Below are 19,428 nucleotides of genomic sequence, written 5' to 3'. Positions count from 1 at the left end.
CCCAACCAGCCTGGACCCCTGGTGTTCTGGCATCTGGGCCTCCGGGAACACAGCCGGCCTGGCCACTCTGGCTCTTCCACAGCCTGGGCTGTCTCTCTGTCTCTGGGTCTCTTTTAGGGGTGCTCTGGAGCTATCTGTCTCCCCTCTTCTCAGTACTAAGTCTGGTCAGAATACTGCTGAACCCCTGAGCTTGTGGGGAATGGGCCCCTGGGAGGCTCCAAGGTAGGCATCAGAGGGGCTGCTGGACCCCACGGCCTTCCTGTGCAGACGGCTCCATGTCCAGGGCCACCACCTGTAGCCCCCCAAAGCCAGCCGGGAGACAGCAGCAATATTTAACAAAAATCCCCACTCCTTCTCAGATTCCTCCTCTCCACACTTACTGAAGCCCTCCTGTGTGCCAGGCACTCCCCTTCCAGTGATGAGCGGCTCGCTCTGCTGCCCGCCTCGACGAGGCCTGGCTGGAGCAGGGCGCATAGGTGGGCAGCAGCTTTCTTCTCTCCTGGAGCCCACTGTGGGCCAGGCCCACACTAAGCAGTACCTCCTGAATTCTCAGGACAACCCTTGGAGGAAATGGAGGCTCTGAGGGGTTACGTGACTTACCCAAGTCACACCGCCAGTGAGCAGCCCACGCTTGGACCCACATGTAGCTTGTTCTCATTGGGAAGTGCTTCCTTTTCTTTTTCTTTTTTTAATTTTAAAAGATTTTGTTTATTTATTCATGAGAGACACAGAGAGAGAGGCAGAGACACAGGCAAAGGGAGAACCAGGCTCCCTGCAGGGAGCCCAATGTGGGACTCCAATGTGATCCCAGGACTGGAATCAAGCCCTGAGCCAAAAGCAGACACAACCACTGAGCCACCCAGGTGTCCCCTAATTCTGACTTCTAAAACTATTTCATTAAAGTATTTATCTCTACAACCCAATTTTTCTGACGTCTTAGATTTTATGCCCAAGATGAATGTATCCCTAGCCTCACCCTAGTCCCAGCCTTGGTTTGAGTGACCTGAATCTATCACAGCAAAGTGGAAAGCTCATTTTGTCCTAAAAAAAATCGTGTGGGACTCAAAAAACCCCACAATGTTAGTCTGGAGACTATAAAAAAAATTAAAAATAGAATTACCGTATGATCCAATAATTCCACTGCTGGGTATTTACCCAAAGAATACAAAAACACTAATTTGAAAAGACATATGCACCCCTATGTATATTGCAGCATTATCTACAATAGCCAAAATATAGAAGCAGCCCAAGTGTCCATCAATAGATGAATGGATAGAGAAGATGTGATATATATATAGTAATATTCTATTTTATGTGTGTATATAATAGAATATTACTTGGCCATAATGAAGAATGAAATCTTGCCATTGGCAACAACATGCGTGGATCTTGAGAGTATAATGGTAAGTGAAATAAGTCAGTCAGAGAAAGTCAAATAGCATATGATTTCACTCATATGTGGGATTGAAGAAATAAAACAAATGAACAACAGAAAAAGAGACAAACCAAGAAACAGACTCGTAACGATAGAGAGCACACTGACGGTTATGGCAGCGCAGGGAGGTGAACTAGGTGAAAGGAATTAAGAGCACACATATCCTGATGAGCACTGACTCACGTATAGAATCGTTGAATCATTATATTGTACATCTGAAACTAATATAACACTGTATAAAAGTTAATTACTATTTGAAAACCCCACCACGTTGATGGCTGTCTGTTCAAGGGGCACAGGTGCCAACTGAAAGAGATCCCAGTGGCCAAAAATGGAGCAATTTTAGCAACAAGAACAAAAAATAGGGACGCCTGGGTGGCTCAGCAGTTGAGCATCCGCCCTCGGCTCAAGGTGTGATGCCGGGGTCCTGGGATCAAGCCCCACATCGGGCTCCCCACAGGGAGTCTGCTTCTCCCTCTGCCTGTGTCTCATGAATAAATAAATAAAATCTTTAAAAAAAAAAAAAGAACAAAAAATAAAGTAGTATTGGATTATTACCCAAAGTATGAAATAAGTATCTGCGAGTCCACACAGGTATAAACAAACGATGGAATAAATTAGTGAATGAGGCAGAAGAGAGAACTCCCATGCAGAATTCCAAATAAATGAGGCAGATGCTCTGCCCTGAAGGAAGGGAGAGCATCAGTCTGGGCTGCCTTCGTGACTCCATTCACAGTGTACGGCACAGAAAGGAGGAGAGTCACTTTAGGGTGGAGAAGCCTGGCGAGTACCACCCCAGCCGGAGAGGGTCAGGGTCAGCAGCCACAGGCACGAGTCCCGTCCGTTGCACGCACCCTTGAGAAGCAATGAAAGGGCACTCTACCTCCGTGACGTCCCGACAACCCATTGCTCCATAATTTACTCATGAGGAAATGTTCAGGGAGATCCCAGCACAGGGGCACCCTGCAATATCCCTGACCGGAGCTCCTTGAAGCTGCCGAGAGCTTCAAAAGGGGCATCTGAGAAACTGTCACAGCCAACAGGAGCCTGAGACATGACAAGCAAATGCAATGTGATGTTTTGTTTTTTTTTTAAATATTTTATTTATTCATTCACGAGAGACACAGAGAGGAGCAGAGACACAGGCAGAGGGAAAAGCAGGCTCCCTGCAGGGAGTAGATGTGGGACTCGATCCCAGGACCTCTGGATCATGACCTGAGCTGAAGGCAGACGCTCAACCGCTGAGCCACCCAGGTGCCCCACAGTGTGATGTTCTTTTTTTTTTTTCAGTGTGATGTTCTTGATGGGATCCTGGAACAGGAAAAGGATATGAGGTGAAAGCTAACGTTATCTGGCTAGGTCTGGACTTGAGCTGATAAATTCATTGTGTCATTAATTGTAAAAAAGTATGAGGGGAAAGCGGGTGCCATTCAGGAACTCTCTGTACTATTACTCAATTTCCCAGTAAATCAAAACTGTTCTAACAAGTCTATTTTTAAAAATTCGACATGAGGTTTGCATCCTTCTCCGTGATGTGGCTCTGCAGGTTAGCATGACAAAGCAGAAAGGACAGGCCAGGTGACCCTGCACACCTCCCGGCCCTGGGGAGCCCCTCTCCCAGGAGCCACACCTCCAGGGTGAGAGGTGTGGGAGCTGGCATTCTCTGAATGTCCTTGTCATCTGATTCCCTTTTGCTCAGATTCTGGGCATCAAGGAACAAAGAGAGCGCATCCCATTGGCTGACCTACCCACCCTGGAGTCTAACTCTGAGTTCAAATCCTGACTTTACTTCCCCATGTGACCAGGAGCATGTTAACTTCTCTGCTTCATTTTGTAACATGTGAAGCAGGGTGGATTGAGGCCCTTTAGGGAGTGGGTGTGGGTTGAATGAGATAGGAAACAAGCCAAGAGGCCGTGAAGGGTGAGGGCCGAACAAAACATGGTCTAGCCGTCCGGTGGGATACCATCCAGCCACATAACGGAACATGAGCATCGATGCCTGCTACCATAGGGATCAAGAAAGCCTTATGCTACGTGCAAAAAGCCAGGCACAAAAGCTGGCTTTGGCACCTATACAATCATCATATTGCAGGACTCCCATTTGCATAAAATGTCCAGAAGAGGCAAATCTGTAGAAACAGAAAGGAGGGGCACCTGGGTGGCTCAGTGGTTGAGCATCTGCTTTCAACTCAGGACATGATCCTGGGGTCCCAGGATCGAGTTCCGCATCGGGCTCCCTGCACGGAGCCTGCTTCTCCCTCTGCCTATGCTTCTGCCTGTGTCTCTGTGTCTCTCGTGAATGAATAAATAAAATCTTTTTTCAAAACAACCAACAACAGAAAGCAGATCTCTGGTTGCAAGGATGGAGGGGGTGGGAGAGTGAAGGAGGTGTGCTCCATGTGTATGATGCCAATGTCCTGGAATTTGATGATTGCAGGACATTGCAAATGTACTGAATGTTGGTGACTGAACACTTTAAAATAATAACTTTTAAGGTATGTGTATTTTACCACAACAAAAAAGGGAAGATTCCGCATGCAGCTGGAGCACATGCAGGCTGCTTTCTTCTCCGCTGTTTGAGCTCTCGGCCTCGCAGGCCTTGTATTGCCAAGTTGTCGCTTTCTAACAAACTGACTCTAGACAAGCTCGACATGAAGGGCAAGCGGGTCGTCATGAGACTGGACTTCAATGTTCCTATGAAGAACAACCAGATAACTAATAGAGAATCAAGGCTGCCATCCCAAGTATCAAAATCTGCTTGGACAATGGAGCCAAGTCGGTTGTTCTTATGAACATCTGGGCCATCTGGGCCGGCCTAATGGTGTCCCCATGCCTGACAAGTATTCAAGGTATTCAAGGTTAAAGCTGAGTCAGCCAAAATAGAAGCCTTCCGAGCTAGGAGATGTCTATGTCAATGATGCTTTTGGCACTGCTCAGTGAGCCCACATGGTGGGAGTCAATCTGCCACAGAAGGCCGGAGGTTTCTTGATGAAGAAGGAGCTGAACTACTTTTGGAATGCCCAGAGTGACCCTTCCTGGCCATCGTGGGTGGGGCTAAAGTTGCAGACAAGATCCAGCTGATCAATAATATGCTGGACAAAGTCAGTGAGATGATTATTGGTGATGGCTTTTACCTTCCTGAAGGTGCTCAACAACATGGAGATTGACACTTCTCTGTTTGATGAAGTGGGAGCCAAGATCATCAAAGACCTGATGTCCAAAGCTGAGAAGAATGGTGTGAAAATTATCTTGCCAGTTGACTTTGTCACTGCTGAAAAGTTTGATGAGCATGCCAGGACTGGCCAAGCCACTGTGGCCTCTGGCATACCTGCTGGCTGGATGGGCTTGGACTGTGGTCCTGAGAGCAGCAAGAAGTATGCTGAGGCAGTTGCTTGGGCTAAGCAGATCATGTGGAATGGACCTGTGGGCGTATCTGAATGGGAAGCTCTTGCCCGAGGAACCAAAGCCCTCATGGATGAGGTGGTGAAAGCCACTGCCTGGGACTGCATCACCATCATAGGTGGTGGAGACATTGCCATTTGCTGTGTCAAATGGAATACAGAGGATAAAGTCAGCCATGTGAGCACTGGGGGTGATGCGAGTCTAGAGCTCTTGGAAAGTAGAGTCCTTCCTGGGGTGGATGCTCTCAGCAGTGGTTAGTACTTTCCTGCCTTTTGGTTCCTGTGCACAGCCCCTAAGTCAACTTAGCGCTTGCTGCATCTCTCCTTGGCATTAGCTAAAATCTTCCCCCATGTCAACATTCAGCTAGTGGCCAAGAGATGCAGCACCAGGAACCCTTAAACAGGCACACAGCATCTCAGCTCCTCTTGACTGCACCCTGGATTTGCCTATATTCTTCAGGAACCCATTTGAATTTCTTAGTGACTAAACCATTGTGTATTATAGAGTGCATATATTTATATTTTGCCTGTTAAAACAAAATTAGCTGTGTTGGCTTCTCTTCTTGAAGTAGCTTATTCTGATTATAGCTGTGTCATTGTTTCACCACTCAGCATGGAAATAAGATGAAATTCCAATTGTAGGTAGGTAGGGAGTCGAAGTTGGTGATCCATTAAATCAATATAGTATCCACTGGGGACAGCCTGGGTGGCTCAGCGGTTTAGCATGCCTTCAGCCCAGGGCATGATCCTGGAGACCCGGGATCCAGTCCCACGTTGGGCTCCCTGCATGGAGCCTGCTTCTCCCTCTGCCTGTGTCTCTGCCTCTCTTCCTCTCTGTGTGTTCTTCTCATGAATAAATAAATAAATAAAATCTTTAAAAAAAAAGTATCCACTGGAAATAAAAAACAAAAAAGGAAGAAAAAGGATCAAATGAGATAATACAAAAAGCATATCACTCAAAAACATAGCTGATGTGATGCCAGAGATGGTAATGATGGTGACAATGACATTTTATAAGGCTATGCTGCAGGGATACACATTTCTGGGTTTTATTTGGTTTGTTTTGCTTTGTAATCTTGATCCCATGATCTCTCCCACTCCTGTGCCAGGTCCCCCGGACCTGCTGCACTGGCAGAGGGGCACGCTGCCCTCTCCTTAGCAGGCACAGCTGCTAACCACCAATACCCCAGCCAGGGGCACCCACAGTCACTGTCCTCCACAGCCCCAGGAGCTGAACATAAACAGCAGCCAGGGAGACAGCAGCCTGCCAGGAAGCACCCTCGCTGCTTCTTGGGTAGTAGAGCCCATTAATAAGGCTCCCCCAGTCAGATGGGGTGTTCGGAAGCCTGGCAAAACCAATACACTCCAACTCCTGCCTTGGTGAGGCTCGTGGGCACACACCAGCTCAGCTGAGGTGAGCCTCAGCAATGACTGTGGGGTGAACCCCTGAGGGCTGGGTGCCCTGGGGTGGGGCATAGGCCTAGCAGGCTGGGCCCTGAGAATCAGTGAGGCTCACCCCACTCTGTGAGCAGGAGCGTGACATGGGGCTGGGAGGAACCCGGCCAAGAGGGTCTCCCTCTGGGGACATCCTTGTAGCCTGGACTCCTGCCCAGGACTTCTGAGGAAAAGAAACTGATCAATTGGTCTTTTACCAAGGGGAATTCTTGGCTCCAGCTGTGGGTAAAATACCGTATGTTATAATGTTTTTAAAATAACACGTTCATATGACTCAAGCATCAAAAGGCCCAAAAGTCCCCTACCCTTTCTTCCAGACACCTGACTTCTCCCAGAGGTGGCCCATGCTTTCAGCATCTCCTGTCCCAGAGGTACTGTGTGCAAATCAAGCAAAACCCTGTATCTAGGACTCTTTATGGAGTCCACTCCCTTTAACTCCTTGAATTCAAAGGGCAGCAATCAATATTTTCCCATTTTACAGATGAGAAAACAGGCTCAGAGAGAGCCAGTGACCAATCCATGGTGAAACAGTGAGTGAGTGAGTCAGGGCTGGCTAGATCCTATCCCTGACCTCTCAGTACCCTCACCCCACATCGTCACTTGAGTTTGGGGCCTTGGAAAAGCTCCGTACACAGAGTACAGCCTTGCCATGTGAGTTCTGACTCTAAAGGCCACCAGCTGCATGCATCATCTAGAAAAGCTCACTGCACTGCCCTGGGCTCAGACCCCCACCTAGGAATTAGAGACACCAGAAGGTGGCTGCTTACAGTGATTGTAAGGATGGAAAGAGGTGTGTGAAAAGCTCAACACAGCACCTGCTGTTTCACATTTCACTCAGTAAGGCTACCGTGGGCCTACTGTGTGCCAGGTACCTACTATGTGAGGGTCCAGTGCAGCCGTGATCCTGGCCCAAGGAGCTCACAGTCTAGCAGGCCCATAAAAGAGCTCAGCGAACAGTGGATATTATTACTCAGTAAATAGTCACATGACTATCTGGCACCGGCAGTGGAGTGAGACTGCATAATAGGAGCCTAAGACCGCATCTATATCTCCCACTAGAATGCGGAACTGTGAGAGGAAGGGAGGTGGCCGTCCTGTTCTCCTACTCTACATCCCTGCCTGGGACCATTGAGTAGATGCTGAGGAAATATCTGCCGAGTGAATGGTGCTATGTGTCTAGACAATTAATCAGGGAGGGAAGGGCAAGGATAGGTGGTCAAGGAAGGAGTCCTATAGTGGGTAGGGTGGCAACCCACCATAAAGACCGAGACTTTGGTGCTGGGAGCCAGGATCATTATCAGCCTGGTTCCTGGTACTAGCTTAGGATGTGAGGCAGGTCTGTGTGTCCCTACTCTCTGTGTGTCCCTAGGCCTCCTGCCTCCTGGACTCAGGTTCCCCAGTCCTCCCAACCTACAGCAGTGATGTGCCAGGTGAGTGCTGGCTGCTTCTGCCCTGCATTCACTGTCCGTCTGTAGGGCTCCTGGGGGACCCTGTGACGGTCTGTGGGTCCCGTGGGCCTGGGCTTGGCAGGTACTCACTCAGAACTGCTCCTCTCACCCCCTCATCCAGAAGCCAAGGACATGGGAGCCCAGGTGCAGGAGTCATCCAGACATCCAGAAAATTCTGATTCTGGGCAGCTGCAGCAAGAAGGAAAACTTGAAGGGTGCCAGCCAGGGACCTGGAGGTAGGTGCTCCAAGAGAGCGCCTTGCTTCATCTTGTCCCCAAAGACAAGCTGTGGGTGATGGAAAGGGTTTGGGAACCTCCAAAGAGGGCAGAGTACTGGGGAGAGGGCAGGTCAGTGTCCCAAAACCTGGTCAACCCACTTCCCTTCACCCCGATTGGGGATGAAGAGCAAGCCCAAGGTGGGGAAGCCCTCTCACTAACTGCTGTGCTGCCTTTTCAGCCAGCTCCTCTTCCCTCTCTGTGCCTCAGCCTCTTGCTCAATGCAATAAAAGCATGGAGGGGGTGGGGTGTGGAGAAGGAGTTAAATGCAATGATCTCTAATTGAGGATACCAATATTTGAGAAGCAGGACTATAGACTCGGATTGTATTTGAGGGAGGAGGTATCCCAGCAGGGTGTGGGTAAGGCTGGGCTTAGCATGGCCTGGTTCAGGGACCACCATTTGACTGGGATCACGAGGCTCCTGTGTGTCAGGATCGAGAAGCTAGCATATGACCGGGATCTCTAGCCAGGGTAGGGGTCAGGGCTCTCTCTGTGTCCCCTGCGCATAGCCACCTAGCTTACACTAGAGTACAGCCCAGTCCCACCCCACACCCTGAAAGGGCTGAGCCAGGGCCAAGGCTGGGGGTGGTTGCAGGGAGCTGGGCCTTGGGCCCGAAGCCCCTCACCACTGCACTCCCTCCTAGTGATCCAGGAGACCACCAAGGTAGCCCAGACAGTCTTCTAGTGAACCGGCTTACCCAGATATCAAGGGTGAGAGGCCACAAGGATCCTTAGCCAAGTCAAAAGTGGTCTGTTCCAGAAAGTCAGGCCTGGAGAGTGAACAAGCTGGACTCGGGGTCATGGGGAGTAGCCTGATACTTGCTCCCAGCCCACAAAGAGAACTCAGGCCTTCCCACCTGAGGTTCCAGGGGTAGATGCCTGATACCCTTGCCCCAGGTCATCCCCCGGCCATGCTTCTTCAATCTACCCTAACCTGACATGCCCGTTGGGGGCACATTGGAGCATATCAACCTCTCCAACAGCTCCAGTAAGATTCAGAGCTTGAAAGGGCCCTTTTCTACTGCCTTAGGCAGAGGAGGGTCTTATTTTTGGTAAAGGGAGGCAGGGTAATGAGATCTCTTGGCAAAATGGGCCTCCTGGACCCTCCAAGAGTTGAGGCATGCTATGGGCCAGGCACCTTTACAAATAATGTCTCAGTTTATCTTCATTGCATCCCACTAATAGCCCTGCTCACTAAACAAGAAAAGAAGGATTCAAAGAGGTCAAGTAGCTTGAAGATCACGCAGAAACAGACAGGCAGCAGGCTTAGGCTGGATCCATGTCTATGTGTCTGTCTGAGGCCCAAGGGGTCAGGAAGACACTGTTCGGAAACCTTTTCTGTTCTAAAACCGACCTCCTCCTCCTCAACCTCCATCCCAAATAAGCTCACGGCAAGTGGCCCCTGCTCTACCCAGATAACCTGGTGCTGGAGTCGATGCTAACGTCTCACAGCCACTAGGGGTGCTGGTGATGTTGGAATGCGGCTTACCTTTCTCGAAAACACCAGCCCACTGGGGTTTGGAGGGAGGGCGTCGCAGACCCTGCCCCTCATTTCCTGTAGGACCCTGGTCTTCGGTTTCCCCTTCAGCAAAATGAGGATAAAGCCATCCTAGACCAATGTCACAAGAGATTAGAGAAGGCAAACGTGCCTATCGAAGTTAAAAGAAATATTATCCTTATTAAATCATCAAAAATTCAATAAGACCACGTTGCCATGGAATAAATTTCATTCATATATAACTGTTATCCCAAACAGACATAGAGGGGGACGCCTGGGTGGCTCAGCGGTTGAGAGTCTGCCTTTGGCTCAGGGTGTGATCCCGGGGTCCTGGGATCAAGTCCCGCATTGGGCTTCCTGCAAAGAGCCTGCTTCTCCCTCTGCTTAAGTCTCTGCCTCTCTCTCTATCTGTGTCTCTCATGAATACATAAATAAAATCTTTTTTAAAAAATCATGGATGGAGTAGAGTTAATAGATCATTGGCCATGATTGGCATTAGGTGGACCTGGAAAATGGGTACAACGAGAGTTCTTTGTATCACTCTCCCAATAAAGAAATAGAATAGAACAGGAGAGAGAGAGAGAAGAACACCAAGTATGTCTGGATTCTCGCTTCTGGGCACAATGTATCATAGTGGCTTAAAACACAGGATGTAGGCTGGGACCGACTCGGGATTAAATCCTGACTCTACGGAGGCCACATAAGCTCTCTGAGCCATTTCCACCTGTATTCAGTGGGTGCAACAGTAGTAAGCACCTCATGGGGGGGTTGTGAGGATCAAAGTGAGCAATGGACACAGACCCTCAGCGCAGTGCCTGGCACCCAGTAGATGCTTGTTACACTATAGCTATTTCCTTGTGTTGTGTTCTGCAGGCTGAAGTCAGGCCCATGGTGAGGGCTTGAGTGGGTCAAGAGGTACGAGAGTCTGAGTGTGTCCCAATGGCCTCCTGCCTCCCGTCTCTGCCCTCTGGTCTTTGCTTCCCTGGGGGACCTCGCTGAGACGCACCTTTGATCATGCTCCTCGTGCCCGCTGTGGAGACCCAAGGCCTGACTCCTCACCTGCTTGGGCTTAAACTCACACACACCCATTCCTGCTTTTTTTTTTTTTTTGAGAGCCCAACCATTATAACAGGTACCTCTAAGCTCCTTCTAGGTGTGAGGCACTGAGCTAGACGCTTTCTGTATTGCTTCATTCGCTGCTCATGACAATCCTATGCGCAAAGCATTTTCATGTTCATCACTTGCACACTGGGAAACTGTTAGTGATTGGCAGAGCTGGGTTTGAGCCCAGTCATGATGCCCCCAAAATGTGCACCGTGCCCCTGCTGGATGGGCTCTGACCAGGCCTTCGGGCCTTGTGGGGAGCTGAAATTCCATGACCAACTCTAGGATCAGAGGGCCCCAGCAAAAGGATGTGACTTTTGGTTACTCCTAATTCCAAAGTTGACCCCAGGTGGGCTCCTTGAACGTCACGGGCTCTGCCTGCTTTGCCCAGTGGCAGTGGTGTCCGTAACGCATTTCCCAGCGCAAGTTTCCAGGAAGAATCCATGACCCCTCCCCTTCAACACACCATTGCCCTTTCTGCATAAACCCTCCCTCAGCTTTCTGGCCAACCCACTTCCGTCCCCACAAGAATGATGTCTTTGGTCCTTCTCTGCCTTCCTGAAATTTCCAGCTGCCCCCTCCTATCTATCTCCCAGCTCTCTCCCAAAGACCTTTGTCCCCTGCTTCCCGAGATCGCTGGGCAGTGTGGCCAACAGAACCTCTTCCTCATCTTCCTGCTCCTCATCACACCAACTTACCTTCCTGTTGTTCTTCTCCTGTTCTAACAGAGGATGGCTTTTCCCTTCTGAACTGCAGACTGACTCCTTCCAGCCTAGGAATTCTGCTCAGAAACGTCTCTTTCCTTCCAGGTAGGCAGCTTAGAATCCTAGGCTTGCCCTCGACCTGCTCTTCTCTCTCATCCCCATGACTGAGTCCTATCCATCTGTCCCCGTCTCCGCCCTGGGCCAGGCTACCATGATCTCTTATGGGGTCTGATCTATAGCTTCCTATGGCCTGATGCCTTCCTGCATCCTGAAATCCCCTATAATCTCTTGCCCACAGCAGCCTCAAGAAGCAAAACTGACCATTCACCTGCCTACCAAAAACTCATCAAGGATAAAGAGTCTTCGGATACAGGCAAGATCCTCTGACATGGGCTCCAGGGTCCTGCATTATCTGGCTGGCCCCCATCTACCTCTCAACCTAGTTGTTTTGGACCTAACACAATTGTTTAGTTCTGGGTCAACATCTTCCATCAGCTCTGAAAAGTTCTCACTCACTGTCTCTCCAGTTACTGCCTCTCCCCTGTTTTCGCCATTCTTAGCTTCTTGAATTTACATTAGACTTGTGTTGGACTCTCATCCCACATGTTCTTAGCTGCTCTGCATTATCTTAGTCGTTTTCTATATCTTTATCAGCTCTATGCTAAATTCTGGATCATTTCTGTAGATACCTCTTTCAATTCTTTCATTCTTTTTATACCTGTGTCTAATCCCTTTAGTTGTTGACTGAGTTTTTCATTTCACTTTTTTTTCACTTTATTTTTTAAAGATTTTTTTTTTGAGATTTTATTTATTTATTTGACAGAGACAGAGAGAAAGAGAGAGAGAAGGTGAGAGCACACAAGTAGACAGAGTGGCAGGCAGAAGGAGAGTGAGAAGCAGGCCCTCTGCTGTGCAGAGAGCCTGATGTGAGGGCTTAATCCCAGGACCCTGAGATGATAACCTGAGCGGAGGGCAGATGCTTAATCCACTGAGCCACCCAGGTGCCGCAAGATTTCTTCTATTTATGTGTGAGATAGCAAGGGAGAGCACGGGCAGGGAGAGAGGCCGAGGGAGAAGCAGGCTCTCTGATGAGCAGGGAGTCCGATGCGAGGCTCCGTCCCAGAACCCTGGGATCATGACCTGAGCCGAAGGCAGACACTTAACCTACTGAGCCACCCAAGTGCCTCGAGTTTTTCATTTTTAAATATCAATAATTTTTACTTCTGGAAATTCTATTGAGCTCATTTTCCAAGCTAACTTTACTTTTCTTTCTTTCTTTCTTTCTTTCTTTCTTTCTTTCTTTCTTTCTTTCTTTCTTTCTTTCTTTCTTTCTTTTTCTTTCTTTCTTTCTTTTTCTTCCTTCCTTCCTTCCTTCCTTCCTTCCTTCCTTCCTTCTTTCTTTCTTTCTTTCTTTCTTTCTTTCTTTCTTTCTTTCTTTCTTTCTTTCTTTCTTTCTTAAACCCCTGGAGTCCCATGGGTTTCATTTGGGCTCTATTTGCTTAATCAGTAAAAAATTAGTTCCTTTCGTATTTTCTTCCAGGTGGTTGTGTTACATCAGATCCCTGGGGTGCTTCTCCCCTAATCGGTCGTGTTTTGGTAGCTCTCCCTTGTGGTAGATGGTTTCCTTGTATGGCTTGTAATTTGCATTTACCCGGGAGCTCATACTTAGTGAAATTTGGTTGACCGGTGGACAAACTGCTCTCTGGATCACCTACATTTCCTTAGAGGGTGGTTTTGCACTTATTCCTGCCAGGGACTCTGAAGTTTCCATTATTCATTAGTCTGGATGGTTTTTCTAGGTTACTTCCTCAGCTCAGGAAGTCCGACAGCATGCTGGCAGTATAAATACATACTTTATCACTGCATGTGCATGAGCTCAAGTTTTCCATTTATATCCACACCCAGCCCCATCCTGGCTCTTCTTGTCGCTTCCTTGTTCACTCTTCTTTTTACTGCAGGGAGATGTCTTCATCCCACCATCCTACCTTTTCATCTTCTTTACCTCACAGGGTTAAAACCCTGGGGCCACTATGATTTGAACCCTCATCCTCATCCTTGTCTCTCTGGGATACTTTGCTTATGGTTTTAGTTCTCCATTTCCTATATCTCCAATACCTGGGACTTTACGTTTGTTTCTTTTGAGCTCAGCTATGTATTAAATAAAATCTTTTGTTGTAATGTAGCCATTGGTTCGATTGTGTTTGGAGGCAAGGTCTCCCTAAGCCCAGCCCAACAGTCTACAAATTGGAGGTCCTGCTTACCTGTCTGGGCCACCTCAGGCCACATACCCCAGCCCCAGCCCCTGCATTAGCCATGCTCTTTCCACAGGGCCTTTGCACATGCTCTTGCCTCTGCCCTGAATGCTTTCTTCCTCCCTTTCCCCTTCTGATTCCTCTCATCTTCAGGGAAAGCACCCCCCTCCCGCCAACACACACACACACACACACACACACACACACACACACACGGTCAGATCCCCTCTTGAGGGATTCAAACCACAGCCTGGTGCATTTCTCCTTTAAAATACTGCTCAGGGGGATCCCTGGGTGGCGCAGCGGTTTGGCGCCTGCCTTTGGCCCAGGGCGCGATCCTGGAGACCCGGGATCGAATTCCACATCAGGCTCCCGGTGCATGGAGCCTGCTTCTCCCTCTGCCTGTTGTGTCTCTGCCTCTCTCTCTCTCTCTCTGTATGACTATCATAAATAAAAAAGATAAAATAAAATAAAATAAAATACTGCTCAGGTGTGATTTTACATTTAGTTCTGAGGTTATCTGATGAATGGTGGGCTTTCTGAAGGTAGAAACTATGTTTATTTGGTTCTCCATTATAGCCCACCTTCTCACCCAAGGCTGAAGTATAGTCCGTATTCCAAGAATATTATTGAATAAAAGCAACAGCATCTCTTGGAAGGTCCCCATGCAGCAGGTCTTGTTCTAGGCTCTTTATGCAGATCATCTCCTTTCCCTCCTATTATTATCTCATTTTGCAGAGGCAGATGAGGCACAGAAGGCTAAGTAAAGCATCCTTATCGTGCCCTGAGATGTGGGCAGGGCAAGGGATTGCTTCACTGTCACACAGACAGGAAAACCACAGTCAAGAGAGGGCAAAAGTCATCACAAATTTAGTGATGGAGTGGGTGGGGCCTTGGACCCAAGCCACAGAGCCCCAGGCCCTGTCCCAGTCTGCTTCCCCTTTTCCCAACCTTGGGCAAGTGACCACAACTGTCAGCTTCATTCTTCCCATCTCCAGGGAAAGTGAGTCTAGCTGTTCTCATGGATCCCTGTCCTGGCCATGGGACCCTTTATATCTCCCATAGCTTTTCCCTGGTTTCCCCACCAACTAGCCCCAAGTATCTGTCCACTGCTGTAGGACACCCAAGGTTGCTTGTTGGAACCATGTCATGGGCAATTCTTTCATGATGGTATAATTTCCCTTCCACAACCAAGCAGGTGACTCTTGGTGGCTTACTTTTGAAGAGGTGAGGGGGGAATGGGAGGCCGTGGGGGAAATAGGGGACCTAGCTCACAAAACGGCCTCCAAATTCTTCTCCCAAATTCTCCTCACTGCCTCTTTTGGTGATTGGCTGTTTCTAAAACATGGCTGTCTTCCTGATAATCAAAATCATGTGACACAAGTTATGGAGGGGTACTCATGGGGGTTTTGACAGTTTTAGTAATATTTCATTTTTAGACTGGGAGCTAGGACATGGGGGTTTGTTACACAGATCCACAATCCCCTGTCCCTATCCATTAGGGCCATGTGAATTTCCACATTCAGGATTTTGTGGATTTCTGAGTAGTACAGTGTGTGTGTACACTAGATCTATTGTAGGACACCCCCATGGGACGTGGGGTGGCACCCCACAAACACATTGATATTTCCCCGCATGTGAATATTCACAAGAAGAGAGATAAATACTATAAATGCCCCCCCATCCAAATGACTGGGTTTACTAGTGAACTTAAGGAAAAAACTTGCAGTTTTCAGAGCTCATTTGCTTCTGTCATTGTAGATAAGGAATCGAGGGTAAGGACTATGTGTATCTTCAATATTTCTTAAAGCACAAAAGCCAAAGACAAAGGGAATGCAGGAACATCATGGAAAATAGAGAAAACTATAAAGAAAAAGACCCTATAGTCATTGCTAACCATTGTGCCTTTGTCATAACTGAGACATTAATGCTGGTACATCCTTATGAACCAAACTCCAGACTTTTCCCCACTGGTTTCCCCTTTCTGTCCCAGGATCCAAGCCAGGCTAGCACATTGCATGTAGCCTTTCAAAAAGCTCTTAAATTTTTGTATTATTTTATTTACTTCTTTTTGTTGTTTAGGAATCCAGAAAGTTCAGAGTACTCTAACAACACCTGTCAACTCTATCCCAGAACATCCTGTTTAAACTATCCCCCTCTCCCCCGCCTCAAATTTTCTAGGAGTCCTCTCTTGTTTCTGGCTCCCAAAGACTTTCCTTCTTGCTTCTGAGTCTGGCTGTGACATAGAAGCTTTTTAGGAATCTGCTAACCAACACTTATATGGGCAGGAATGCTTCCAGAAGGCAGACTTAACAGCATTTCAAGGGGTAGAAAGAGAGCTATGGGAAAGTGTCTTGGCTGGGGGGCTGGGGGCAGGAGCTGAGGGGGTAACCCCCAGTGTGGTTGAGGGGAAAGATTGGTTTGGGTTGAAGGAGATGTGGTCAGGCTGGAAGGTAGGTTGAGATAACGTCTCAGAGTCATAAAGGCCAGCAAAACAGCAGACAGCAGAACAGCAGAACCTACAGAAAGCTTTGGGGTTAGAAAGGAAGAGATGACATGGTGGGGCTCCTGTGGGATGTCTGGATGGAGGAGGCATGAAACGGAGCCCCTCCTAACATGGGAGAGAGGAGGACCAGCCCTCAAGAATCAGCTGGGCCCACCCCTTCACCACACAGAGGGAGCTCCAGAAGCTGGAACCAGAAGAACACTTGTTCAAAGTCAGATGTCACATTCATAGCAGAGTCAAAAGTTTCTGCATCCCATGTACTTTTATGTACATCAGCAAGTATTTTCAACAATATCTATTGAATTCTTACTCTGGGCCAGGCCAGTATGATTCCTGACCTTATGAAACTTACAGTCTAGGGATCCCTGGGTGGCGCAGCGGTTTGGCGCCTGCCTTCAGCCCAGGGCGCGATCCTGGAGACCTGGGATCGAATCCCACGTCGGGCTCCCGGTGCATGGAGCCTGCTTCTCCCTCTGCCTGTGTCTCTGCCTCTCTTTCTCTCTCTCTCTCTGTGACTATCATAAAAAAAAACAAAACAAAACAAAAAACCAGAATGATTGTTTAAAAAAAAAAAAAGAAACTTACAGTCTAATGGGTAGAGATCCCAAAAAATAACCAGCCAAACAAAAGACTATCCAACCACTAACTACCCAAATTTATTAAGAAAAAAAAAAAGTGGTCAGGAAAGGTGCTTACAGAGCTCCTGACTCGCAATCAAGAGACTATTTGCAAGTTGTTTGTGGGTCACACTTGGGCATATATCAAAATCACCTGCAGGGATTGCCAAAACAGATTCTTGGGTCCACCTTCAGAATTTTGGATTTGGTGGGGGCGAGTCTTGAGGATCTGCATTTCTAACAAGTTCCCTCTCTGTGCTGAGCTGCCAGTCGAGGGTCCACACCTAGAGTAGTGCCAATCTAATGTATTTGGTCTCTAGAGAGTAAAAATGCAGATAAATCCAAATGCTGGCAGATGAAGTCCTGCCTTGCTCTGGCAATGGTTTCATTTTGGAGGCAGAGGCAGAGGCAGAGGCAACGAGCTATATGGGAACTTCCTGCTGCGTATCATTTTCTGATCACGGAAAAAGTTGCTAGGAATGTGGAAGCCACAGATACTGAGAAACCATGAACTTGATCTTGCTGAGGATCAAGAGTTAGGCCTGACCCCAAGATCCCTGAGGTCTGCGGCTGCCCACACTCTCCAGCCACTCAGTGCGGAGAGTCCAGGGTCTGGGAGGGGTGGTTCTGTTGCCAGGAGGGGCCTGGTTCACAGTGAATCTGGTTATTGTCCCCAGGATCCCACCACTACTGTCCAGGCCTTCTATTCCAAAAGAAAGCTCTTCCTCAGCCTCTGGGATTCCCAGTATGTGCTGCAGAGAGAGGAGTGGGTGGTCGACTTCACAAAACTCTCCCTGGTCCCTCTGTTGTCAGACACAGATACTGGGGGGGAAGTATGACTCCTTCCTTCCAGGACTAATCAGCTGACTGCTGGGGAGACAAGACCCCTACCCAGAGTTTTTTTTCCTTTTAAGTAAGCTCTACACCCAACATGGGGCTCGAACTCACAACCCCAAGTCGCATGCTCTCCCCAGTGAGCCAGCTAGGCAACCTCTCCTACTGAGACTCTTAATTAGGAGGAAGAATTGGCACGAAGACCAGAGGGAGGGTTTGGTAGAAGGAAGGGACTGTCTGAGCAAAGTTTTGGCGGCGGGAATGGCAGATCTCAAGAGAGCACTCAAAAGGACTCTCTGAAGAAGAGTCTCACGTATTAGGCAGAGGCACTTAGAATTATTCCTCGAGTTTCTTTTCCAGGGGATGAGGACAACAGAGGGCCACATTCCCATTTCCTTTTGATTTCAGAATTAAACTGAAGACTGTCTCCAACTTGAGAGACAGAAACAGTCTTGGGTAGACAGGGAGAAACAACCCTGTAGTACCTTATGTCTTAGCAGACAGGAGGTCCTCCAAGGAAATCAGGTGACAGAACCGAAGGAAATAAGAGCATACGATCCTTCCCTGTCTCTTCCCGTGACCCTCCCTTCTCCCTGAGTGTCTGTTGAGAAAGCCCCGAGGTTGTAGAAATGGGATCCTAATGGTATGGATGAAGGCTGTTGACAGGTACAAGAGAGCAAAGGCCAACTGGCTGCTCCTTGGGTCTTGGTTCCCCTCTGTGGAATGGGATGACAGTCGGAGCCCACCCTAAGGCCTAGGAGGGACCACTCCGGAGAGGTACCACGTGATATGGGGAGCAAGACGAGAGGTGTGGGCTGGAATGTACTTTATCACCCGCATATAGATGAGAGCCCACCTGGGCTGTAGGGCCATCTGCCCTGTGGGTGACTTGTGTGCCCAGGGAGCACTCACACTGGCCTTCTGATGGGCACAGCAGCTCCAAGTCTGTCCAGAGCTTCCTGTGGTCAATGATCACCCAGTGATCATCGTCCTTGAGGTCAGGTGTGGGCTGGAGGAGTATTGGGGGACATGATCCTTATGGGGAGGCACTCATTCACCTTTTAGACACAGGCAGAGCTGCAAATGCCTCTGACCCTCCAGCCACTGGGAATCCTGGGTCCCCTTCCTTCCAGGCAGCTCTCCTTAAGGACAGCATTGCACTCTGATGACCCTTCCAGAGCATGGATCCCTGTTTCTGGGTTGACCCAGAAAATATTATCTCTGCCACCACACAGGATGCCTCAACCCACTCTAAGGGCACAGGTCTCCTATTGGCCACCTGATGTGGCAGAAAGAGCCATGGGCTAGAAGGCTGGGACCTGGTGCAAGGCCTGGCTGGGTGTCCTCGTCTTCCCCTTGGTCATCAGAGGGCATCTCCCAGACCCTCTCTCCCCTCTCTCACAGCACTGGCTCCTTTCAGCCCCTCTGCCCACCCAAAGTTGGACATCAAAGGTGCCATCTCCTCTCTCTGGCCAGCTTCCTGCATGAGTTGTCACTCATCCTCCATTCCACGTGGTTCGGGGTTGGACTAGAATTTGGGGGCACTGGGGGCTGCAGATCCTGAGGATGGTCGGGAGGGCAAGGGGCCCTCACAGAGGTCTGCTTTCTGGTAGAAGAGGAGGATGGAGCCTCTAAAAAGCAAATCAGGCTTTAGCATGGAAGAGACATCTCTCATAAGCATATTTTCAGCCAGATCACTTTAGGCTCAAAGCAGATCTTCTTCCCACCCTCAGGCCATAATACAAAGGATTTCCTTAATCCCAGCCTTGGGAGGCACTAGGCTTTGGGAAGGGTAGGTGAAGAAAATCCCTCCTGCCACATTGGCCAAATGGGATGGGGGAAAAAGGAAGATACTAGCATGTGGAAAGTCTCTGGGGCAGAAGGAATCATGACAGAT

The 19,428-nt window shown here is 48.8% G+C and overlaps 1 pseudogene; it reads left to right on the top strand.

Moving 5' to 3' along the window:
- Positions 1 to 2,943: 2,943 nt before the first annotated feature.
- On the top strand, positions 2,944 to 5,110 carry LOC100686391 (annotated as a pseudogene).
- Positions 5,111 to 19,428: the final 14,318 nt, after the last annotated feature.

The sequence above is a fragment of the Canis lupus genome, chromosome 2 (assembly GCF_011100685.1).
Source record: "Canis lupus familiaris isolate Mischka breed German Shepherd chromosome 2, alternate assembly UU_Cfam_GSD_1.0, whole genome shotgun sequence".
Lineage (NCBI taxonomy): Eukaryota > Metazoa > Chordata > Mammalia > Carnivora > Canidae > Canis > Canis lupus.
Note: the sequence above shows the minus strand (reverse complement) of the source record. Positions and strands in the feature narration are given on the sequence as shown.